The sequence below is a fragment of the Oreochromis aureus genome, linkage group 13 (genome assembly GCF_013358895.1).
Source record: "Oreochromis aureus strain Israel breed Guangdong linkage group 13, ZZ_aureus, whole genome shotgun sequence".
Taxonomy (NCBI): Eukaryota; Metazoa; Chordata; class Actinopteri; order Cichliformes; family Cichlidae; genus Oreochromis; species Oreochromis aureus.
The window spans coordinates 33,863,913-33,890,255 of record NC_052954.1 but is presented as its reverse complement, the minus strand read 5'-3'; the positions used below and the strand labels follow the sequence as shown (position 1 = coordinate 33,890,255).

General features: G+C 44.6%; 1 protein-coding gene across 1 annotated transcript in view; it reads right to left on the bottom strand.

Moving 5' to 3' along the window:
• Positions 1–26,343, bottom strand: part of LOC116335525 (spectrin beta chain, non-erythrocytic 1) — a 98,910-nt gene extending 72,567 nt beyond the window's left edge. The window contains exon 1 of the mRNA XM_031759243.2: positions 26,195–26,343. The gene's annotated coding sequence lies outside the window, so the exon portion shown is untranslated. The remainder of the gene's footprint in view (positions 1–26,194) is intronic.

The window sequence follows — 26,343 nt, the reverse complement described above, 5'->3', positions numbered from 1 at the left end:
AAGATATGCTTCACCATATTTTCCTGTCTTTGGCTTGGAAACATATTTGGCGATGCTTCATCTCCTGCTTTGCGTTTATGTGGGAGCCCCGTCAAAAACCTGTCCACAGTGTCCAAGCGCTTTTTCTTTTTTTTCCTTTTCATGCCGCGCCCCCCCTGCAATGGCTCTGCGGCCCCCCTAGGGGGCGGGCCCCACACTTTGGGAACCTCTGCCCTAATGAATGCGATAAACATCCTAAAGACTCAAATACCAAAGTAGTACAGACTTCCTGGGCCCTGCAGAGCTTTCCCAGGAATCCTCACACCATCGCTATAGCCGTCCTTCAGGTGGACTGAAGGTAGGCAGCGTGATTCGGCAAAAAAGTGAACACTTTGCATTTAGTGAATTTTAAAAATGGACTTAGATTTGTGTGTTTTTAGACTCAGATGCTCTTAGAAAAGATCAGCCTGGAGCTCTGAGGCGGGGGCGGAGCTCCATCCATCAGGACTGAAGCTGATCTCCAGCAGAAGCTATGAAACAGAAGATGGGTGACCACTAAAAACCTGACTCTGACTTTGAACTTCTGATTGGTGTTCAGCAAAATCACAGAAACACATTTAAGAAAAGAGAAAATGTCTAAAACCTGAAGCAGCAAACACAGAATCTGCACCGCTGCCGAAACCTTCAGCTATGACGGGATTTCACTGTCAGAAAGGACGCAGGTCTGAAACTGGATGAGCCAAGACCATTCAGTCAGTTTCCGGGGCCTCTCTGCTCTGTCATGTGAGCGCACACACACACACACAAAAGAGGGAATAAAGGGCTGAAAGCACAGGAATGTGTCAGCAGTCAGAGGGGATGAGATCACGCTTCCAGAGCTGGGTGGGAGAATGAGAGAGGGCGAGTGAGCACATGAGTGAATGGGGGGGGTGAGAGAGAGAGAGAGAGAGAAACTGAGCCATGGATCCTTTTCCACCTGTTTAAAGACCCGATCTGCATCTGGATGTCTTATCGGGAAAAGTCACGAGAGCCGATGGACACATTCCTGAGATGATGACAAAACTGAAGCAAATTTAAAGCAGCTGTAAACACAATTACCCATAATGCATGTCCACATACTGATCATGTTTTAATAGCAGGTGGTTCGATATGAGAGCAGTGACTCTGTCAGAGGTCAGCACCAATATTCAGCTTCTTTTGATGGTCGACATCATTTTCCATCTGGTCACAAGTCACAAGTAATGAAATGTGTCTTTTGTGTCTTCTTCATTGGTCTTCAGTCCTCCGTGATATGTTGTGAATTCATTACTTGAGAACCAGCAGATGTTATTATTGTTGTGCTCCATATTTTGGTCCTAGTAACTTAAATGAGCAGTTTTTGTGTTTGAACCGTGCAGGCGTCCTTCCAGCTGACGCTGGCTGTTTCTGTTCCTCTTTGTGTTTCTGTCACTTTGATTTTCTCTGGACGTGCTTCAGTCGTCTCTGCCTGTTTGTTCTCCGTGAGAACCAATCGTCTGCAGCTTCACACCGACCTCGGCTAAACACAGCTAAAAAACCCCCAAAACGGTCCAATCAGAAAGCCAGAGAGGTAAAAACCACACGGAGCCAACCTTAGCGAGCTCCCCTCGCCACCCAGCCAGACAACGCGACTGCTCGCCATCAATAAGTCATGCGGTCACATTTGCTCACTCGAGCGAGTTGTTTTGTTCAGAGCAGAGATTCAAGTGAGACAGAGAGAGCAGGAATTTCAGAAAACAAGTCCAAATTCATTAAAATCCTCAAAGGACAGAGTAGAGACAGAGTAGACAGAGCCACGCCGATAGAACTTCATTAAATAATAAAAAACTGACTTATTAGTGAGCTCAATGAGGGCGAAGACTGGAACTGTGAGCAAGGCAAAAATGATCCGTCACATTAGACCTGTGCGCTCTTAATCTAAAAAAGTTTTAACGTTCATTAGTAAAAATTCCAAAAATAACATTTAACAGTAGAACCACCAGGGGGAGCCATTCCGACACCGTCCTGAAACAAAGACTACGCTTCCTGGAGGTCAGCGGTTAATTTTTAGCTTTTTTTCCCCCCCTTTAGTAAAAATCTGACTAAACAGATATTTAAGACTCAGTTTTATTAATTTTACAAATCCTGGTACACCAGCATTCATGTTTAAATGTTTGTAAACAGTGTTGCTAGGCAACCCAGCATGCTGCTGTTGTGGGGTCCAAATGGCGTCCACGGCACATCTGGGTATAAATGATCAGCTCTTCAAACACACAGTGGCAAATTTACCACCACAGAGTGTAGGTAAAAGATGGAGGGAGCCACGCTGTCATCAACCCCTCGTTAGCTACGCCCACTTCCAGTGACATCATCAAGGACAGAAAAAAAATGTTCAGGAGCCTGAAGGTTTTTTGCCATTATTGGGGACGATCATGACTTTCCAATATTCTTACACTGATGAACATTTTCCTCTCAGGAGTTGCCCCCTGCTGGATGTTAAAGAGAATGCAGGTGTAAGATGCTTCAAACCAAAGATTTCCAGACAATAAGGTTGTTTTCCTGTTTTCACATCTTTGTCTTTAACACCAACACTATGGAAGAGTAAAAACACGCGAGCGCGTTGTGGATTTAAACAGGATACTCTGACAGGAGAGGAGATGTGAATCCTGGGGCAGAAGTGGAAACATCTGGAAAGTTTAAAAGATTTCACAGGATCTAAATAAGTTGTTTGGATCGTAACAATGTAGAATATTACTGCCGTTTAACTAAAAGTGTACATGTGAGGGTTTCCCACGCTGATCAGAAGACAAAGAGATAAGAAGCACGTCTGAGGGACATCCCTCACTTGGATTCATGGTTTCTGCTTTTAATCTCAGCTGCACAGGTAAACATGTTAATAGTGTTTGTGTACTTTTTACACTTACAGGGAAATGTGGGGTCATTTCTATATACTCAGGTTATTTTGCTGATGTTTAACTGAAACCAACAAAGGTGCTCGTCGTCTTAAAGACGGTCTTGCAGATGGAATCAGAAAGCCTTCAAAAGGTCTCACATTGGTTTCCTTACATGACTGAAACAACAAGCCTGACAGGCTTCAGCTCATCCACTAAACTGGTTAAAGGTCCGTTAATTGGCCTGTGTTTACTCCATTAGACTCATAATTGATGAGTCAGTGTAGAGAACATCAGTCAGTTAATGGATTCAGTCATTATATCACTTTACAGCTTAGCACGAGGACGTCCACACGTTCACAAATGACTAGAACTGTACTGTTCTTCCATCATCGAGGAAGAGGAGGAGGAGAAAGAGGCGGCGGCGTTCTCACTGCACATGTGCAGGTTTGTAAAATGAATCGAGTTCTTTATTGCTGATGACGTGAGAGTGGAGCTGCCTTCAGTACATTTCAAATCTATATTTGATAACTTCACAATGAGTTAGTCATCTGTTCATGTGTGTGTGCTGCATCCACACACACACACACACACACACACACACACACACACACACACACTCCTATTATTTAAGTCCAGCATTTACTGCTACATGCACACAGTCAATATCTGATCCAGCAGCAGCTCAGGAGGCACTTAGTTAGCACTTATGAACACACACCATGTGCTCTTAACTATGCAGCTGCCAGAGCAGCTATTAATTATCAATGAGCATCCTGAGTGCTCTGTGTGTGTGTGTGTGTGTGTGTGTGTGTGTGTGTGTGTGTGTGTGTGTGTGTGTGTGTGTGTGTGTGTGTGTGTGTTCCATCAATAACACGCTGCATCCTCTGCTCACCCAGGAAGTGTAGATGGTAGTATTTCGATCACGCACTGACATGATGCCAGGCGGACATGTTTTTAAATTAATCATTGGGGATAATTCCCCCATTTCTATGCACCAGTTCCTCTACTGACCAGCAGAGGCAGCAGTGAGTCAGTCCCCATAGACTCGCATGTTAAAACTTTACAGCAGAAACAAACATGTTTACAGGCTGATACACAAACTGTTCTGAGGTCTGCACCTGACACCTGTATTTGGGGGGGCGGACCCACGTGGTTAAACTGCATTAAGCCTTATAGTTTGCTTTTTTTTCAGGGCGTGGCCTCTTCTGTGTGATGCAATTTTTTTCAGGGCGTGGCCTCTTCTGTGTGATGCAATTTTTTTCAGGGCGTGGCCTCTTCTGTGTGATGCAATTTTTTTCAGGGCGTGGCCTCTTCTGTGTGATGCAATTTTTTTCAGGGCGTGGCCGCCTCTGTGTGATGCAATTTTTTTCAGGGCGTGGCCTCTGTGTGATGCATTCGTACAGGAGCACCTAAAACTCTGACTTTAAGGCTTGAACCTGCCCCCCCACCCCACCCCACCCCCCCACACACACACACACACACACACACACACACACACACACACACACACACACACACACACACACACACACACACACACACACACACACACACACACACACACACACACACACACACACACGTGTCAGGTATTCATATCTTGTGGGGACATCTAATTGACCACCCTTACACTAACCATAACCCAACTGTAACCCTGTCACTAAAACCACATATTGAGTCATATTGAATCTTCTAACTCGTGGGGACGAGACTGTTGGTCCCCACAAAGATATGAATATTCACGCACCACACACACACAGCTGATAAGAATCCAGTGATGACTTCTGCTGGCGTCTCATAACACTGCAGCCTTTTTGATGGCGTTCAGACTCAGAGAGAAACAAGGCCTCAGTGACAGACAGCTCTGTAGTAACACTAAAGGGGGTAAAAGGATAAAAGGACGAGACAAAGTGGCAAATGTTGCGTGACAGATGTAGTTTTCCACCAGCAGCTCTCATGTGATCGCTCCCTGCGAGCCTTCATTTAATGAGGCCGTGCAGATTTTACCTTCACGCAGTAAGCATGTGTGAGCGACAGGCCATGCAGGCACACAGCAGCGCTGCAAATCTGCCGCTTTTAACGTGCTTTGTTTGGTTTTTTTCCACCATTTTTATCTTAGTAAGTTCAGGAAATATCCACATGGAGCAAACGCTGCTGAAATACCGTTACAACTGCTAACCAGACGACGGCGTTGTCACCTCAGACCGTGCACGGTAACGCCACAGCACGTCTTTAAGTTTAGATTTTTCTTAATCAGGTAAAATGTTAATGATGTAGTGATGTCATGCCCAGGCACATCTGAGAGTGAGAGCAGCGTCAGCCTCTGATTTAGCATTTTTAAAGGTGCGGAAGTCATCAGGCTCCAAAAACAAAACAACAAAACAAAAAAAGCACAATAAAATACAGAGATTTAATATTTCTGTTCAAGTATTATCTTCACTGTCTGAGACCCACTAAACACGGAAACAATCTGACGAGCCTTGAAGTCTGAAACGTTGAAAGGCTGATCCGAGTTCAGCGTACGGCCGATGCAGTCTCACCACAGGCCTCCCGGCTGTCAGAGCGTGAGCGTTTCCAGCTGACGGCCAGAGCGCTGAAAGGCTTTTACATAAACACGTCGGCCTGAGCTTGGCGCCCACACAGAGGAGGACGCCGTTACTGAGAGAGTGCGAACCTGGAGACGACGCGATGGAGTGAGCGCGCCCGTCGATGTGAAACACACGGCGCTGTTTTTATTCATGTTTCTGATATTTTACAGATTTGTTCAGGCTGCTGCTCAGCCGAGGGTCGAACATTCAGCACAGGAGGTCACGAGCATGAGCACATCGGGAAACTTCCAACTGACAGCGAACCATAAAAATGAGTCACACTCAAAAATCAAAACAAACAAAATCTGCATTACAGCTTATCTTTATACTTTTACCTGCTGTAGTGTCATTGTTGGGAGCATTTCAAGTTACTATGCGTCAATGCAACCGTTACATCCCAAATTATAATAATATGTATGCATTAAATCCATAGGAACTACAGAAACTGCAAAAAAATGGAAACTAGTCTGTTTTTTTTTTGTACACATATTTCTAGTAATAGAAATTTCAGAGGTTTATCCCTCAAACTGTAAATGCAAAAAAAGTTGTACAAAATAGTTTCCAGCCACAGGAAATTTATTTGGAGTGCCTTTATAGTTTTAATTTTGAGATACACTAATCTTTATAAACTGCAGGAAAAAAAGAATATAAATATTATTGTGTAAAATTTGCAAAAAACCCCAAAACAAAAACAAACAAGAAAAACAGCATAAAAATCAATTATTTCCAACATTAAAGTGTTCTAAGCCTCCCGGAAACGACACAGGAACGCATAAAACACAACAGCAGGGAGAATACATTTCTGTTTTCCCACGAAAAATGACGTCACTTCTGGTTGTGGCAGCTAATGGCGCCCACGTGATGGTTCGTGCGGACGTTTATTTCAAAGTAGGAAGCGCTACGAACAGCTGATCGGATCGGCAAAGCTGTTTCTGGATTATAATGTTTTTGTTGTTGCAATCGCTTTTTACGTGATTTTCGCACAGAGCCATATGTGGAAGGAAACCACGACCCGGGACAAGCTGAATGCATGTGATGCAAGTACAACTCCTCCGGTTTTATATATATAAAAAAAAAAAAAAATATTGCGCTAGCTTATGTGGTTGCAGCTCTGCTAGGATTTAAAAATAGTGACACAAATCTGAGCCTTAAAAGGGTTAAACAGAGCTTTGGATCCGAAATTAACAAAATAGTGTCTTTTTATATTTTTCTGAATATTAATAACCACGTATGTTTTCTCTGTTTGTTTTCCACTCTTGTCTCACTATATTCTCAGAAATTACCCTTTTTAAACAAAGTTTTTTGTCTTTTTTTCTTATACATTTACAATTTTTCTTCATAATTTTTCCAACTTTTCACGATCATATTTACAGATAAGTTAAATTTTAAAATTCAATCTGCAACGTATTCCTCTCCCATTCTTTAATTTTTATTAATGTTACTTGTTTCAGCTTCAGTGGTCACAATGTGAAGTTGTATATTTCTAAATAAAATTTATGAGAAATCTATCCCACCCCCCAAAACAACAAACAAACAAACATGGGGGAGGGTTCCTTAAAGCTCTTTGAAGGTCGGGGGTTTTAAGGACTGTCATTTGTGTGAACATTAACTTTGATGCTGTTTCACTTCATGTGAGAAAGAATCCCGAGTATGTGCTTTTACTCCAAATACACCGATAAGGCAGCTGATTACAGAGGCAGCAGCTAATGATGCCCTCAGCTCGTCCACAGAGGGCTGAGCTCCGCCTCAAACCTCGTCCTGCCGTCTTTCATTTCCTGAATCATCGGGGATTTATTGTCCCAAATCCTGGATCAAACCAGGACGTGACAGGAAAAAATAAAATCGTCCATACACAACAGAAAGTTTTCACTCAAACATGGCCCCTCCTCCTCCTCTCTACCCCTTCCCAGTCCAAACTCTCCCACTGCCTTCCTGCCATTATGCAACTGAAGCCTGCAGCCAAAAACAGTCTCCCGGCCCGCCCGGCCGCCCTCCTCCTCCTGTTCAAACAAACAGCCTGTCCTCCTCCCTCTGCCGGGAGACGGGTGGAGGACGCAGATGAACGAGACAGAGACCCCGCCGTCGCTGTCGGCGTCCCGCTGGGTGTTATATGTGCAGGAAATGCAGATGAACAAACTTTCAAGGTTTTACACGGAGATCCAGGAGATCTTAATTTGGACACACACACACACACACACACACACACACACACACACACACACACACACACACACACACACACACACACAAGAAGTAATGTGGAAATGACAGCTAAGGTCGTGCAGGGTTCAGCGTGTTTGGGTTGTGAGGACGTGAGGCGGTGGATGGATCTCCTCCTGTGAGCCTCGTCCGATTTATTTATTAAGCTGGAATCAAACTTTAAAGTTGGTCATTTGTCAGAGTGTAGCTTTCTGATTGTTGTTACACTAATAACTGAAGTGGAAAAGATGATTTATCTGAAACCATCGTGACACCAATGCACAAACGTGCTGCCGTCCCACAGAACAGTTCTGTTATCGGTTAATCCGCCAGCTGCTTCGCTTTAAACTTAGCAAGTTAGGATTTCTGTAAACTTTAAAAAAAAAAAAAAAAAAAAAAAAACTTGAGACCTAAAGAAAGTTCTGAGTATCATTACCATGATGTAACAGCACTGTGTGCTGATGAAATCAGGCGCCTACGATCCTGATCAGCTGGGATCGAGCCTCTGGGGCAAAGCCCAGCATGCTGACAGATGTAGAAACTACATGCAACTTTGAAGCTAGCTAGCATGACTCCTCGATAATGGAAATCAAAGTTTAATCACAGTTAGGACAAAGGTGCTTTGGTTTTGAGAATCAGCATCACTTTACTTGGAACATTTTTAATGCCAAACGCTGAGTGAACCCGCCCCGGTCACAAGTCGCACACCCGTCCTTGAACTTGTGCATCAAGATATTCCAAATCTGGGTTAAAAAAAAAAAAAAAAAAAAAAAAAAAGAGCTTCCATGATGAAATAACGGTCTAACATTCATATTCGAGAGATGTTAGCATAAAGCACGTTTTTTTCATATCCGTAGCAGCGGTGTCAGGACTTTCCTGTTGCGGTCAGTTATTTTGGTGAAAACTAACACGACCGTGCAGAGTTTTTCCAAAAATGGAAAAATAAAAATATAAGAACTAAACTGAGGATGGCAGGGAGGTCATTTAGAGAAGGGTGTAGCTGGAAGCCAAAATGTGGTAGAATAACTGCTCAGTTATGTTGTTTTATTCATTGATGGAAGCCAAATAAAAATGTGATTAATTGGCTAGTCCTGCTAGCTTGACGACTAACTGGCTGTCTGTAAATGTGCACATCAAGAGTTTTAAAATCAGAGTTTGAGGCGGACACCATGAACTGGTTGCGGCAGATGGCCCCGCCCCTCCCTGAGCCTAGATCTGCTGGAGGTTTCTTTTTGTTAAAAGGGAGTTTTTCCTTTCCGCCGTCACCAAGTGCTTACCCATGGATGGTCACCTGATTGTTGGGGTTTCTGTGTATTATTGTAAAGTCTTTACTTTAGAATATAAACCCTTTGAGGTGACTATTGTTGTGATTTGGCGCCATACAAATAAAACTGACTTGAATTGAGAGGTTTTCAGATTTTCATATTCGAGTTTCAGACAACGCGAGGCCGTGAGCTTTGTCAAACACAACGTTCCACGCATACTGTAAAGGCCGAAGCTCGAGCAGCCAAATGGCTCCAGGATAAATGTGATATCCTCAGATAAACAGCACAATTATTCGCTCATATCCATTTCTGAATGAGTGCTGTGTCTGAGCGGGCAGACAGACGGCCCGATTGTCGATCCAGACGCCTGGGAACATGGGACGGTGACAACAACACATTGAGGGAGCCGGGGTCGGGCTCTCGTGCAATCGCACTGAGTCATTCTAATGAAGTTGAGCTCTAATTTGCCCGAGCCGAGTAACAGACAGAGGAAGGAAGGAAGAAAGAGGCTTGTTCTCCCTCTCATTATTGTGATTTTTCCACTGTGAATCCGTGACCTTCAGACAGAAAGGGACAAATTACCCAGATGACATGAACTTTCCATGAACTAGACAGACCGGGAAAAACCAGGACACAGGTCACAGGTCTGGGATTCTAGCCGTTTAACCCACTCCTGTGATCAAAAACTGATGAACTACAAGAGGAAACTTTGGAAGAACTTGGACTTGCAGTAACCGAGTCCTTTCCAACCATTTGGACAGATGTCCCATTACCATCTGTGCACATGTCTAAGTTGGGTGAAAAGGAAGAACTACACAGGAATATTTAAATATTTGGATGTTCAGTTGTCTGTTTTTGGATCCAGATATTACTCCGATGCCATGTTTCTCAGCTGGAAAAGGCTGGATTGTCCACTTCGAATTGGAAATGAGTTGCTGCCACAAGTACAGGACATTAAAGATCTCTGGGTAGAGCGATGGAAGCTGCAGTGGTGTGTGTTGCTGTAAGGAAAGTTCTGAGCTTGCAGGCAAAACTTTCAATCTGTGCTCCTATCGTCAGTTATGAGCATCTATTAGTCTCAAACAAACTGACAACTCGAAAGCTTCTTTGGTTTTCTGTAGAACAGGAGTGACCCTTCCAGTGTCTGCTCTGAACTGAGTGGTTTCAGGTGTGCTTATAGGACAAAACGGCTGAGTTTACATCAGGAGTCAGAGAGGCCGACGTCTGCATGTGCAGCTACGCTTAGAAACCCCGTCATTAAAGCACATTTATGTTTGTGTTTACTGATGCGTCAAAACTCGTCATTAAGGCTACAGGAGAGCAAAGAGTTCATCTCAGTCATGAGTTTGGTCTCCAACAATTATGACAAAAAGGAAAACAATCAGGGGAAATTTGCCTTTTTTGCAGCTTTTTCCATAAGTTATAAATCAAGCGCTCCCAAATCAGGCCTTTGTCAGGCTTTTGCTCCTCCCAGGAAAGAGGAGGAGTGAAAGTCTGACAAATCCCAACCCTGCGTGCTTTTTACAGCTAGTGCAAAGACGCTAAGTGGTCTGGATGTTATCCAGCGTCTTTCTACTCGAGCACTCGAAGCCCTTTACACAACGCGTCTCATTCACCCATCCATACGAGCGTTTCTTTTTTTTTCTTTTTTAACCTGTCCCGTTTGGTTCTTTTGCCATCAGAATTATTGTCTAAAGGTGAAGAAAGATGCCCAACGGATTTACTTTACCAAATGGACCATCCCAGCCTTGCCGTAATGGTCTATTTGATTCACCTTTTATTGTTTATTTTATTTTATTTTCACTTGCTAGATACAGGACAGACTTGAATGAGGAAAAGAAAGGGGAGAAAGAAAGAGGGGGAAAAAACAGCGGAGAAGAGGAACGAGGATAAAGGGCAAAAAACAAAAACCAACAAAATAAGCAGACAAAAAATACATATATCGATCACCTGGATCACCTGTTGAGAAAGAAAACAGAAAACAAGCAGAAGAAAACGAGAGCAATATAATAAACAACATCATCACAATGATCTGTGGGAATATAACAGTAAATACTAAATATTAAACATTATGGTGCAGCACGTAGGATCGACAGTGCACAGTGTGCTTTGAGGTAGGAGCCAAAAAGGGTGTAGTTTGTGTGTGTGAGCACCCGTGTGTACACCTGTGAGCATGAACGCGCTTGTATTTAAAAGGTTCCTTCATGTAATGGTCTGCTAGAGGGTGTGGGGGGGCCACAGCCCCGTCCTCCAGGGCATGAAGCAGGTATGGAGGAGATCAAAACTCCAGACATCCAGAGGCCCCCAGAACACAAGAGACCAAGGAAGACCAACAGAGGGGCAGCCGCGCCACTATCCCAGAAAGAGCTGAGGAGAGTCCCAGATGAGGGGTCACTCAGCAGAAGCCAGGGGGGGGTTGCAGTGACGTGCCCGTGAGCTCCGCCGGCAGCCAGCTGTGCCAGAGTGACCGAGCCCCAGGCCGAGAGGCCGAGGGCACCCCACCCCCGAAGTGGCCCCAGGCTCCAGGCCCCGATAAGCAGCCACCAGGAGTGAGCCGGTGTGTATCTGGACGCCCATCCCCGGACACAAGGAACCACCAACGCACTGATGTCAGAAACGACAGCCGTCTGTCTGCTCTCCATCACTCGCCTCGAGGCCATCACGCAGAGCTCCGACCTAGGTGTTCATCTTAATTTATTTCTGCCACAGACAAACAGCAGCTCACCTGGTCAGACCAGCTTCATACTCAATAAAATCAACTTTTTGCCTTTTATTTGTTTGTTTCTATATAAAGTTAAAGATAATCCCATAAACAGACCAAAATAATTACAAAGTCCTTTGAGGGTAAGTCAAGTTAAATGATCGGGATTAATATACTGACCAAAATGATCAATATTTCTGCTGTAACCCAGCAGACACGGTGGACCGCGTTTATGTAACTTCTATAACTGAGACTTTCACTGAACATCACCCGGAGCAGATTTCTAATCTATGATAAAGGACTTTTGGGTAAAAGAGGCTGGATGATGATTAAATGTCATTATAGCCAAATTTTACCCACAAATCCATCAAATCTGAATGAAAATAACTGGATTCACACAGAAATGCTGGTGAGGACGTCGGGACGCGAGCAAACACGCTCAGAGTAACGGATGAAGGGAGAGGAATTATCATCTCAGCGGGATTTACACTCACTAATATCCACAGGAAACCAGTCGGAATAGTTTGGATCAGCGAGTGGGTGTTTGTGGGCGGCAGCTCTGAACACTCTCCACATCTACAGTGAGGAGGAAGAGGGGGATGAAGAGGATGAGGGTGGGTTTAATGGCAGCTCCACTGGGAGCAGATAAGCAGAGTAAAGGAGGTTATCACCAGAGGGGAGCGCTATCTGAGCATCACAGCAGAGTGACGATGAGCAGAGCAAATGAGGACACGGAGAGTCCGATTGAGCCCGGAGCGGGTCAACCTCAGACCGCCTCGGACCGGTTTACCCCCCTCTGATGTCCACGGCTCGTCCAGGACGCCTCAACATTAGGAACCAGAAGCGGAACGACAAGATTTAAAGGACAGAAAGTGAGATGCAACCTCGGAGGAGGGAGAATATGAAGCGTGTTAGAGAGGGAACGCATGAGGGAAGAGAGAGGGAAGGAATGTGAGGAGGAAGGAAAGAAAGGGGGGATCAGACGGGAGGAACGACGCACTCGAGAGGTTAAGAGGAGTCTTCAGAAGTCCTTCTGGTGTGTCCATCTCTGAGGAGGAGCAGAAGGAGGAGGAGCTTTCACTGCTCTGACTCCTGCTGCACAGAGAGGAGACGTCGCAGGATTGGTTTACTGGATTTCAAAACAAAAATAAAACGTTGGGCTTAAAGAGACGATCAGCTCGTGTTTTCTGTCAGGTCAAACTCCCGTGCCGACACTCTCACAGCTTCGCCTGTGAACGGTTTTAATACGTTCCCTGACAAATCAGTCATGTCTTTAAATACCACCTCTGAAATCACATTTTCCCCTCATGCACCCTGCGCCTCGTTCAGTGACCGCTACATTTTGGAGAGGACGGCAGTAGCTGTTCAGCAGGGCCTGACGGTGGATGCTGATTTTCTCTCAAACGCATGAAAAAATAAAACAAACAACCCTAAAATGAGTCTCCTAATGTACCCTGACAGCATGCCCAAACAAATTCTTCGTGCAGTCACTTTAACATTTTCTCAAATGGGGAAAATGAATGTTTAAAAAAAAAAAAAAAAAGCCTTGGGTGCCCAAAAATAGAGCGCACTAAAACGGGACTAAAAGCATTTTGTCCATTAAAGCGCTTTGATACGATCAGGTTCACATTCAGCCGTGAAAGCAGTGAGAACAGAGGCCGCTGCTGCTCTGCAGCAGGGTGGGGGTTCAGTCTCTGGAGACTGGATCTATGGAGAACTGGTTGTTCCCAAACTCTCTGATACAAGCAGGGCGGATCACGGGAGGAAGGGGGCGGGGCCTCTGGGTGAGCGCCAAGGAGGAGAGAATGAACCGAACAGGGGTGAAGCTAGGGAAGAAAGCCCAAAAGACCTTCATCTTCCCCCTCTTCCTCCCCCTCTCTCCACCCATCCTTTGCAGTGACGCCCAGAGCTCACACCCACTCTGCAAACCACATGACCCACACGTCCAGATGTGTTTTATACACTCCAAACACTCACACACACTTCAGATGACCGTCTGCTTGGCTCTGCAGACATTAACTCAAACTGCAGGCAGACAAAACTGAGGCGGGAGAATATTTTCTGCGCCGTTTTCCCGCCATCTTATCAAATGTGAACACTTTTAACAGCTTTAATGATGCCTGTGGTTACAAAAACACTTCCAGTCCCACAGAGGTCTGTGTGAACACGGCCTTCAGCTGCTCGTTTCAGCTCAAACCGAACCCGTCAGACAGGACGATTATCCAGGAAATGCTCATCAGCTTACTATGACTAAAGCACCGGGGCCTGTATTCATTAGAGCAGGGCGATATGACCAAAAATATTTATCACGATATACATTTGAAAATTTGCGATAACGATTTAACTGACGATATAATTGACACTAGACAAAATACTTTACAACTCCACAACTTTATTAGTGCAAAAAACCTCATCAATGTATTTTCACTTAAACAAGCAGCTGTTTTTTTATGTGCAATAAAGTTATATAAAAATGTAACAGTGCAAATTCCTCACTGACAGTTTAACCAAAAGGCATTTCCAGTGGAAACTGGCCGACATGTCCTCAGCATAACCATGTATAATATCCACAAAACTTAAAAAGAGGTTATACACACACAATACGGTAATATTATGTTGAAGCACAGTACGTATCACTCCGCGAGGCTCCTGCCTACGATAGCCGTAATGCTCCGACAATCCATCAAGCCGTGCGGCTTCGTAGCTTAGCAAACTCATACTAAAACATTTGACAGATTTTCGAGCGCCGTGTACATAAAATCGTCTCGAGGTCAGTAAACACAACCAGAATTCATACATAAGGCACACGGGATTATAAGGGACACTGTCGATTTTCAGAAAAATCAAAGGATTGATTTTAAGTGCGCCGTATTTTCCAAACAACACGGTAATAACGACGGCCCGCTAGCATGCGCTACCAAAAGTAGTGCTTTGTTGTGTATCTGACGGACGAAAGCTAAACCAGTTCCACACCACTGAAGTTGCAGCATTTTTACAAACCAGTTCTGGTTCATCCGTTTCATTTAACGATCCACTTTCGCTCTTCTCATTCTGCGTCGCCGCCATGTGCGTATGTAAACATAGGCACTGCGCATGCGCGTTTTACCCATATTCTATCGCGATATTTCATTTTCCTATCGTTGCCCAACATTATACCGGTATTACCGTGAACGGTATGATATAGCCCAGTCCTAGTATTCATTGTTTAATCTTAAAAAAAAAAAAAAAAAAAAAAAAATCTGACTCATTTGGACTTTCACTGGAAGCTCCACCCACATCCAGCCAGGTGTTTTACCTGAGCACAGATTATTTGTGGCCAGCCAGATGTTGAGATTGTTTAAAAAGACAGCTGCAGAAAAAGTTTCATTAAATCAAACCTAAAATCAAAAACACTTTAATTAACAAAGCCTCACAGTTATTGAGTTATTATTTTTCATATTAAATGATTTTCCAGCTCCATCCGTGAGCCCACAGCTAACAGCAACCAGGCGTTATCACGCAGCGTTAGCGGCTTCAGCGGTTACTGTCCTGGCGTGATGCGAGTCTGGGAAAAGAAAAAGCTGCTTTTTGGTGAAAAACCGAACACCTAGAAATAATTTCTGCTTCAACACTTCAGCAGCTTCGGTCCAAAAATATCACAGAGCGCAGAAACCTTCACACAGAAAGACGCCATCGCTGCACACAAACACTTGGCTCTTCACAGTCCAGATTGGAGGGTCGGCTGTGTCGTCATGGCGATACATCCCATCATATCTCCCAGGCTGGCTGCCAGACTCTCTCTCTCTCTCTCTCCCCAACCCACAGTCCTGCCCGGCACATGTTGCAGTGCATTGTGGGATGTCAGATCTAATCTCACTTCTTAGGATGATATGTGTGTGTGTGTGTGTGTGTGTGTGTGTGTGTGTGTGTGTGTGTGTGTGTGTGTGTGTGTGTGTGTGTGTGTGTGTATACGTATTACTCATGTTGTGGGGACATGTATTTCCAGCGTACAATGTGGGAACTTGACTTCCTTTTTCCATAAGTCATTAAATTCCAGGATGAAGAACTGGTTCAAGGTCAGGTGAAGGTTAGTTTCAGGAAATAAATATAAGGGCATGCACAGGTTTTCACACATGAAAACGTGCATGTGTGCGTCCCGATGATCCGACTCTTCAACGTGGGATCAAACACATTCCTCAACACTGCAGGTCAGCGCTGACCGCCCACCTGTCGCTATGACTCACCTGTCTGCCTGACTGTAAGTATAAGAAAGCTCCATGTAGCAACATGGAGGAAGCACAGAGAGGAATGCAGTCATTATTTAAGAGCTGCACAGTCTGTGTGAAGATCCTGACAAATGTGCATTCAGTCAAGGACGCATAAACCCTCCCCCTTCCCTGTCCAAGGTCATCCAAATCATTTCGTGTGACGCCAAGTGTGTCAGTGGGTATTTGTGGGTAAGGAATACGCTGGTGTAAAGCTCCTTAATATCTGTGAGCGGCAGCTGTGTTCTGAAGCAGACAGCTCGCCACTAAAAACACTCTGCATATATCCTTAAAACAATTGTTCCTTTTATGAATGTCCATTATAACAAAAAGAATCAATTTCCAGGGCTGAAAGACTAAACCATCGAACACCTGCAGTTCCTCTGACATCCAGCAGGGGCTCCAGCAGTGAGTCAGTCCCCATAGACTCCCATGTTAAAACTTTACAGCAGAAATAAACATGTTTACAGTTAAAGCACAACAGTTTAAATTGTATTAAGGCTTAAGGCTCGGATTATTATGGGCGTGGCCTCTTTGACAGGTGGTGACATAATATGGTTAGACTAAAATCTAAACATCATGTTTGTAGAATTGTTATTTCAAATATTGTATAAAAACACTACAAATAACTAAAATATCACAAAATGGTTACTTTGTAACTAATAACTGACTTGTTACCAACAAACTGCAGTAAAACATCACAAACTTCCCCTATGCTCTCCATGTAGCATCAACACAACCCTGTCCAGTTGTGTCTATGCTACGCTGCTGTTGCCCCGCCCACTTTGGTCCAGCTTAAAAGGATTTTTTTTGTATGTTTGTTTTTTTGAGTTTCAGCGTTTCTAAAAATGTGCCGCACTGAGACGTCTGTGTGTTTTCAACAGAATTAACATCGTCACATTTTCTGACCTCGCCGTGGCCACAAGCCACACAGATGTCATCGTTAACACACACACACACACTCAGGAAAGACAATTCCTGGAAACTGAGATCAAATCTACTCGCTTGCCTTTTTTTCCCCTCCCTCTGATGTTGCTATGGCAATAAAAAGGCTTACATCACTGACCTCCACCCTTCTCATCTCCCGGGTGGAGCTGTAACACAAGCCCTGATGATGTCATGCATTACGTGTGTGTGTGTGTGTGTGTGGTTAATGTGCATGTGTGATTTTATTTCAGTAATATGTCTGTGTTTCAGTTGGTGTGCAAAGACATTTCATGGAAAACAATTAGCATGAAAAAGGTGGAATTTGAGTCATAAACATTTTATTATGTGTGAGATGAGCTTTTACTTTGAAAAGTGTGAGAGGAGACATTAATCAAGTGGCTTCGCTGCAGCTGAGAGTGTTTTAAAAGCTTTAGATGGGTACATTTCCTCGGCCTTCAAAGTCTGTGGCGAATCACAGCCCATCACAGTGGCTGAGGTTACAGAAAGCTCCTCAGACGACTACCACAGAAACAACGCCCCAGCGCCGACGAAGACAAAGTGCTGCCTTCTTTCACTCCTGTGTAGACGAAACTAACACGAGTAAATTAACCAGCCGCAGTTTAACAGATGATTCGTGTTGGGAGTGCTGGGGGCGGCTCCACAGTGTGCTGGTTTACCCGCTCGCCCAGCGTGTGGAACTGCAGATCTGATGTGCCGTTCGGTCACAGGCTGGGGAGCGAAGGATAAAGTGCAAGTTCACGCAGATCGCACAACAGCAGAGAGTCTGCAGGTCTTCAGACCGGAGGAAGGCGGCGTTCCACTTTCGCCTAATCACTCATTTCCTGTCGGCGTCTGCAGGCCGACCCCGCCCTCACAGCGCTGCCTCAGGGTGTGCACACGATGCATTCACAGCGTTTATATTTACACACACCCACAACAAAACACATTTACACACCACTCACACTCATTTCCCATGATGCCGAGCAACTTAGACTCCATCCACCACCAAGAACGTCCCGAGATCAACAATCCTCAGACACACACACACTCTGCAGATGTCAGGTTAGTGTGCAGCCTGAAAACATCTGGAGGCCTTACAGTGAACATTTCATTTAATAGGAATGTGTGTGTGTGTGTGTGTGTGTGTGTGTGTGTGTGTGTGTGTGTTAGAAAGAGGAACGCCTTTGGCTACATGGAAATCAAATTAAATGGAGTCCTGCTGAAGGTCAGCGCAAAGTGCATGAGTGTGTGTGTGTGTCTGTGGTAATGTGACGTATTTCCTCTGAAACTGTTACATGGAACACACACACACACACACACACACACACACACACACACACACACACACACACACACACACACACACACACACACACGTTAAATGAATGGGCATGACGTTAATCACAGCCTCTCAAACACTAACCTGTTGTATTCTGACAGTTTGCCTAAAACACTAACCAGCTGCTACGTCTACGGCAGCCCTGAAAGATCAAAACACAGCAGCTACACAAAAGCAGGAGGTCGTTTCAGAGGCTTCCTCATTACGCCAACTCGCCTTTGAGCATCTCTTCCTCATGTTTTATCTCCAGAGAGGAAGTTAAAGGGCACTGAGCTGCTCCTCCTCTTCATCTCCGAGGTGCATTTAAGTGGAATAAATGGGAAAAGTCTCCATTTAACGTGAAAGGCAGAAAGACCAACTAATAAAAAGCTCAACTTTTATCTGCACTGAAGACAAAAACAGCTCAGCTGTGGCTCCGTTACTAAAACTAAATTAGCCTTAAATTTTCTCACTTAGGAATAAAAAAGAACCTTTAAACTTGATATATAATCAGATATATTGATAAACAATCAACAGACTATTATGAAAAATAATTAACGTGGTGAGATTTCTAAACACTGCCCACTCCTGTACTGGGCCAAGTCGCTTGCTTGCTTTAATTCACACCCAAATGCCCAAAGTAAGGCAGGAAAACGGCGTCTCAAAGCGATGCTGCAGGTTACGGACTACGCCAGAGCTCAGCAGTGCTGTGATTGGACGATGGAGACTCTGACCATACAGCTGAGCAGCTCTCCCGTCGCTCACTCAGCCGTGCTGAGATTTTGTACGAGCTCTGCAACTCTCTGAAATGGCTGAAAACTCGTTCGTAGCCACTTTTTCTTCTTCGTTGGTGTCTGCAGACAGCGCAGCTGGCGTCAGTCCTTTAACCTGATCTCTGCTGCTCGCCTCCTCACCTTTCCGCCGTCTCATCAGACGTCTGTGAAACCAATTAGCCGGCAGAGAAACTGCAGCGTGACAGATCAGAGCAGACGCTCAAAATCAGACTTTTATTTTTCCGTCTCCTCGTCTATCGGGGAATAAACCGACAACTCCGAGCTTTTTGGAAGCACAGAAATGGAAAATATTGCTGCTGCACATCAGCGCAGGCTCTTCATAAACGCGCTCTCCACATATTTTATTCATGAGATCTCAGCTTGTGCCTTTTTCTTTTTTAATCTTGGATGGAAATTTACTTCGACACTTATGAGCCGAGCAGCTTTGGCTTCCTGTCACCTTTTAAAAACTTCATTTCAGATCCCAACAAATCCCTGAGCCTCAGGAGGAAGTGAACGACCAACCGAACCAAGATTAGAAGAAGGAAAAGACGCTTTAATCCAAACATCCTTCATCACACCGAGTTTCATATACAACATGGCTGCATGTGTGTTTGACCCCCGCTCGGGTCAGACCGCTCGATGTAAGCCAGCTATGTAAACACACAGACACACGAGTAAAATCCGTATATGAATAAATATGGAAGCACAGCTTTGATGCTCGGGTTCGATCACACTCGAGCGTCGGGTCTGTCTGCTGTAGAAATGCTCTTATAGAAAACAGCCGCAGGAATTCGTCTGTTTTCAGTTAATGATTTTTGCATCTGTCATGTGAAGATAAAGAATCTGGTTATTGTGAGGACTTCCTGTTCATGCTCTCAGGATTCACACGGCAACAGTTTAAAAACCTGAGATTATAAATCCAAACATTTCACTACACTGACGTCACTTTCAAAGCGTTACATTAACCGTAGACTTCACTGACATTTTATTTTACGTGCAATCTTTACTTTAAGCAATAAACTAAAAGCTATGAAAGACTTTAAAATGTTTAAAACATGTAAGACTTTATTTTAAATTTCTTTTTAAATAATGTTTTTAAATACAATCCTTATTTTAAAAACTAAAAGCTTTAATTATAAAATAAAGTTTCTGTAAACTCTTAAAAGTTTAATGTGCACTGCATTTAAAAGTCGTACTTTAGTAAAAGTTTTCCAAAATAATTCTACAAGCTCGGTTTAATGAGATTTCCTGAGACGACATCGTTTTAAATTGGCTTTAAAAGACTTTTTAAGTCAGTAGTTTTTAGAAATTAGATTTTTACAATACTTTGTTTTTAGAGCTTTACATAAACTCTAAAGGCGTAATTTGTTGAAGTTGTATTTTAAATACTTTCTAGTAGACAGAATACTTTTAACTTTACTTAATGTTTATAAAAACCTTTTAATTACCTGCTTTACATAAAGTTTTGATTCTTTGTTTTTTTTTGTTGTTGTTTTTTTTTAAACTGAACAATCTTAAAAAGATGTTTTACATTCAATAGAAACTTTAAGAGCTTTCACTTTATGTTAAACATGATATAAAACCTGGATTTTAAGAACTTTTATCAGACACCATAACTTTCATTTGAAAAACTTTAAAATCTGTACTTTACTTTACTTTGACTAAAAGATTTGAAACTTTAAAGCTGCACGTAAACATTTTACTTTCATCGCTTTATGCTGAAGCTCTTACATCAAAACTGGAATCATTACACAGTTTTTTTACACATTTAAATACTTTAATGTATCTATTTTACATTGAATAAATCTTTCTCTAAGTTTGCATTAATGACACTTTCTAATAAACCTTCACCCACAGTCCTCACTTTAAAAACTGTCATTAACATCAACTAAAAGCTTTTATTTTTTAAACCTTTTGCTTAACAAATGTATTTTATGCAAACAGCTTCACTCGCACACTTCATTCGACGTCTCTGTTGCAGCACGTGTGCACACATGAATGCACCTCCACCTTCTCCGTGTCTGCAGTTGAAACTGCGTCCGTGTGCGGCACAGCGAACGCTCTGAAGCGTCCCACTAAACTAAACCAGACTTTACGGACCGAAGCTTTAAAATCTGCGGCGCCGTGGTGAAGGTGAGCGCCGCTCTCACGGACTTTCTATACTTAGTTGAAGCTTCGCCGCTGGGAAACAGATCCTCCTCCTCTCTCTGTCCAACTGCTCCACTTCCTATCTGCGGGACATTTTCCAGAACATTCCTGCGTCCCTCCTCGTTCTCCTCTGCTTTCAGTTTTTACAGCTGGTATGTTTAAGTCCTGTCCTCCTTCATCATCATCACCTACTCCCATCCCCACTGCCAATCACGTCACTTCATTTTAACTTAGTCCACTTTATTTTAGTAATCTGATTACTTGTTCTTGCCTTGTATCCTGCTAAGGTTGCGCAGCAGTAGCTTTAATTATGAACACAAACACGGTCTGTCGCGTTTCACGCCGCTCTCCTCACCACCTCCTGTTCTCCTCCCCCTCATTCCTCTCCTCCCTCAGGACCACCTCCCTCCTGGTTTTCATGCAACTCCCTCCTCTCCCACGCATCCTTCCTCACAGCATCAAAATTGAGTTTTCTCCACACCCATCTGAAACTCTATCAGCTTCAAGTTTAAACCTCAGAGTCGTGAATCTGCACTGCTTCAGTGAATAAGGTGCAGTTTAAGCTCTTCAGGAGAAGCAAAGTAAGAAGGAAAGGATGCATACAGGTAAGTGTGGTGAAGACAGAGAGAGGAAGGATGACTGGCCTCGTTTCCTAAAATAAAGCTCACCTCTCAAAGAAACCGAGTTTCATGGATCCTCCTGCTGCTGTGCACTACAGCAGATCAGCTGATCATTAAAGGATGTGGGCAGATTTATGATGCATGGACCGGATTTTATCCGCACCAACCAGAGAGCAGTGCAGAATTTTTAACTGTAAGCTTTGGACAGCATGTCACTGCTGATGTGTGGCGCTGTAATGCAGAACAGGAACGAGGCCTCTGCGTTTCCACCAGCAGCTTCATCAGGTTAACTCTGCTGTCGTTACACTGACTCACATCCAAACCAGCAAATCAACCTCATGACCAATCCCAGAAAACACGTCGACAGAAACCTTTTAAAAAGATGCCGTGCGTGCCGTTTCCACGTTTCCCATAAACGCACCTCCTTCATCTCATCACAGTCTTTGAAATGAAACAGCCTGCGATGGAGGTCGTTACTTCTTTTTAAAGGGCCAACGACTTTGGCAAAATTCAGACCAAACATCAGCCAGATTTCATATTTCCACATCTGAATACAAAAAGCTGATATGTGTGAGCTTTTTACAGAGAAGCACATCCTGAATTCAGTGAACCTGACTTTTCTGATACAGGTCGAATGTCTCTGGGAGGAAACGAGTGACGCGGCATAAAATGTTCAACAAACTGAAATCGTCTGAGGAGCAGGAGACAATCACAAACATCCTGCAAATAATCTGCCATAAACACGATTCTTAATGAGACATTCACCCACTCAGGACCAAAATCCTGATCAAACACCTCGTTCTCCTGCATTTATGCTTCACATTCAGATCACATGACCGCAGGCTCCTCCTCCTTCATCTGGCGACAATGAAGTCGGAGCAGCGTGCCTCTGTCCTCGCTATGCAAACAACCCGACGTCTGAGACGCAGTCTGTCTTCTGCACTAACGAAGACAGAAACAGTCGGATCTGTTTACAGGAAGGAGCTCGGAGGAGGAGCGACAGCAGGAGGGAGGGAGGCCACAAGACGTGACGATTCAGACCACAGGCGGTCTGACGCGTTCGACCGCACGAATAACAGCAGTTTATGTGCGTTTAAGTGAAGTTATTAAAAGTGCACATTAAGAAGTGAGAAATGCTTTTGTGGACAGTTTCCTGATGAGTTTATAGTTCAATGTGAATCCAACAGCTGTTTACTTTATAAAGTCTGATCCAAATCTAAAGGCATGTTTAAAGCCATCGTGTACTCTCACCTGCTGGTTCATGATGATGAACACAAAGTTTTCCACATTTAACCAGAATGTCCACGTCATCATGCACAGGTTCAAAACCCTGAGACGATCACAAGTCAGCAAGTCGAGGAAACAGAAAAATGTTTGAATACAAAAACTGGGCCTCAAACTAAAACCTCCAGGATTGGAATCAAAACTGTTTCGTTTCATTTGCTTAAACATAAAAAGAGGTTTTTGTTTGGTGAGCAGAGATAACAGGAGGACGCACAGACCGCTCAGGCGCACATCGACGCTCTGACACAACGGCAAAGACAAACAGGAAGTGCTGTGTGTTCAAAGACAAAGTCAACACAAACCTGCTGAACTCACCACCGGTGCCTCCATCCATGAATTCGAGTGAGCCAAACATTTAAAGGAAGTTCTGCTGACGCCACCTCGTAGCGTTTTCACTTCGCCTGTTTAATATTAGCCTGCTGTTACAGTGATGGAGCTGGAAGCGTGGGACTCGGACGCTGCAGCAGAGCTGATGACTTACAGCTCAGATCCCCCCTCCGCGTGATGCTGAAACCCGCATCATCACCGCCGCCCACACCGCCTCAGAGGCATCAGCAGAGGAGCCAAAACGCACCCAGAAGCATCGTCGGGTCTCCAGCAGGAGCATCGATCCACTGAAAGTGTCCCTGCAGATCGTTTAAACATCCAAGCGGATCGAACCAAGAAACAAACCAAGCGAGGACTTCCCCTCGTTACCCACCAGCTTCACTTCATGTAAAGGTCTCAGAGCCACCCGAGCTTTCACCACCACTTTCTTTCTATCCCATCACCTTTTTCACTCGTACGAAGCGCACGATCAGCTGTGGGGCTGTGTCTGACCTGAGGGTGGCGTCTGGGTCGAGCACACAGGCAGACCAGAAGCATCACAAAAACTGGCTAAAAATGGGAGATTCTTAATATCCACATACAAATTCAGTCACTTAAAAGTTAAAAATCAGGGATCGGCTTGTTTATTCGCTCACTTATGAGGCTTTTAGTTGGAAACCAGCCAGGCTGCCCAAACTAGACCGGCCCACCAGCCCAAAGGTGGAGTCGCTGATGTCCGCGTCTACGACCGCGGTCACCACGAGGAGAACTGATTCACAGATGAGGCGTGATTTTTGGTTCATTCTCAAACCTGTGCCCCGTTTCTGGCTTTCTTCCTTTAACATCCACTGGGTCAGTCTAAGGTTAGGGTACACCAACCTTAGACCGACGGACTTTTATCATGTTTTTAAATCATCCATTACAAAAAAAGCAAAATCACAAACATTTAGTTCACGTTGAAAAGTCAGTTTAACTGTTCCCATCACAGGTGAACTCTGCTTCTCCTCATTTCCTGTTCATGTTGAACATGACCAAAGCTCCTAATAATGAGCTGAGCCTGCTTTAACCTCTCAGTTTCACATTTTTTTCATTCTTGGATCAGTGTGACATCACAGAGACAGGATATGCCTAATATGGCTCTCTCAGACACAGAAACCCCACCTCCTCTGCTGTTCAAATCAAGAGTCAGCCAATCAGGAGAGTTTGTGTAAAGTGAAAAATCAGTGCTAAAATGGCTTTAAGTGCAAGATAAAGAAGGATTATTCTGAACTGAGACTCACGCAAAGCTGGTCTAACACAATATAAAATGTGGAGAGAATACTCCGGTGAATCATCTTTCTAAAAAGCACATTTACTATAAACTTGTCAGATTTTATGATATTTTAAGTGGTTTAAATGTTACATTTTGATCATAAGCGGTCCTCCAGGATCCCCACACCCCCTGTGGTCTTTTAAAGAGAGTAAAATAAACTGGTCATCCTCAGTGGAAGTCATCCAAACATCTATCGGTTCCCTTTTAGTTATCCAGAGCCGGGTCACAGGCCCAGCAGGGCGTTCCAGAGGAAGGTTTTCCAGCTGAGGAAGGGATCTGGGTAATGTTGGCACTAAAACTGACTGGCGGAAATCACGTCAGTGTGAAATATGCTTTTCCTCGAGCATCGGTTAACTGTGAGGATTACGATCTTATTTACACACCAGAAGGGAAACTCTCACTGCGTGATTAAACATTTTTTTCTAGTTCATGTTTGAATCTTTTAAAAGATTTTAGGGTTGGAGATTAACTTTTTACTGCCATCACCACGGCGTCCTTGAGCCTCCCGGTGGGAACAAAGTATGAATTTTTATCCCTGAAAGAGCAGATTTAGGCTGAAAAGGTGCAAATCTCAATCTCTGGTTTTACTGCAGCTGGTTGTTAAAGCAGCAGCAGCCTGACAACTGCTCCACACCTCACTGTGATATTGTAAAGACTCCAGTCAACAAGTTGCCAAATGTTTCCCAGTTGCTGCATCAGAGAAATGAGGAGATAGGTGGGGGAGGACGAAGATAAGGGTGAGGAGAAGCAGAGGAGGAGGAGGAGAAAAAAAAAAAAGCAGGGTGAGGAGAAGCAGTGAGGACAGATCAGGGAACGAAAAGATTAGGAGGAGGAGAGAAAGCAGCACTCGGCCTGTATCTGATTACATAATTGCTTCAAACAGGGTCTGCGCAAACAGCAGCAGTCCACGCAGAAACACCTCCACGTCCCCGAACTTCATTTAAGCCCGCAACGTTAAAAACACACGTCACAATCCTGCACAGAAACAGTCCGCTACACGTGAGACGATAACAGCAGAAACATCTGCAGACATCTGAATTATTAAGACGCAACGATGAGCTGTGAGGGCAGAGCAGCGGCACTGGGCGGGACAGAGGGACAGAGTACAGAGAAGGTCACTCCAGAGAAGCTGTGGGAACGTCCTGCTGTTTGTTTGCTCTGAGGTCGACCACGCCTGCACCACCACCACCACCACCATCATCATCATCATCATCATCCATCCATCCATCCATCAGGAGAGCGGGGACAAACAAACCCTCCATCAGCTCCGACTGAGCCGTGAGAGCTGCAGACTTTTACCAAAGCAGCAGCAACAACAGCAACAACAACAACCACCACCACAACCACCACCACCACCACCACCACCACCTCCTCCTCCTCCTCCTCCTCCTCCTCCACCTCCTCCACCAGCAGCAGCAGCAGCAGCAGCAGCAGCAGCAGCTCCTGCGCACCATGCACAAGTTCAACGCCACGATGGAGAACATGGCGGGGGGAGGGGGGCGCACAGACACACGGGGAGAGGACGTCGCTGCCCGGCTCGTCTTTGCACCAACAGTCCGCAGCTGTGGACGGTTAACCCGAGAGAGGCGGCCTGAGCCCGGCAGAAGGGACGGGCGCAGACCGGGGCTGCACTCACCTGGAGACCGACGGAAGCGCAGTGGAGTCCCGCTCGGAGCGAAGGACGGACGGGCTGCTGAGAGCTCGGAGCACGAAGAGCGCAGAAGCACAGTCCTGAAATCCACCAATCCTCCTCCTCCTCTTCCTCCTCCCCCCGCCCTCCGCTTC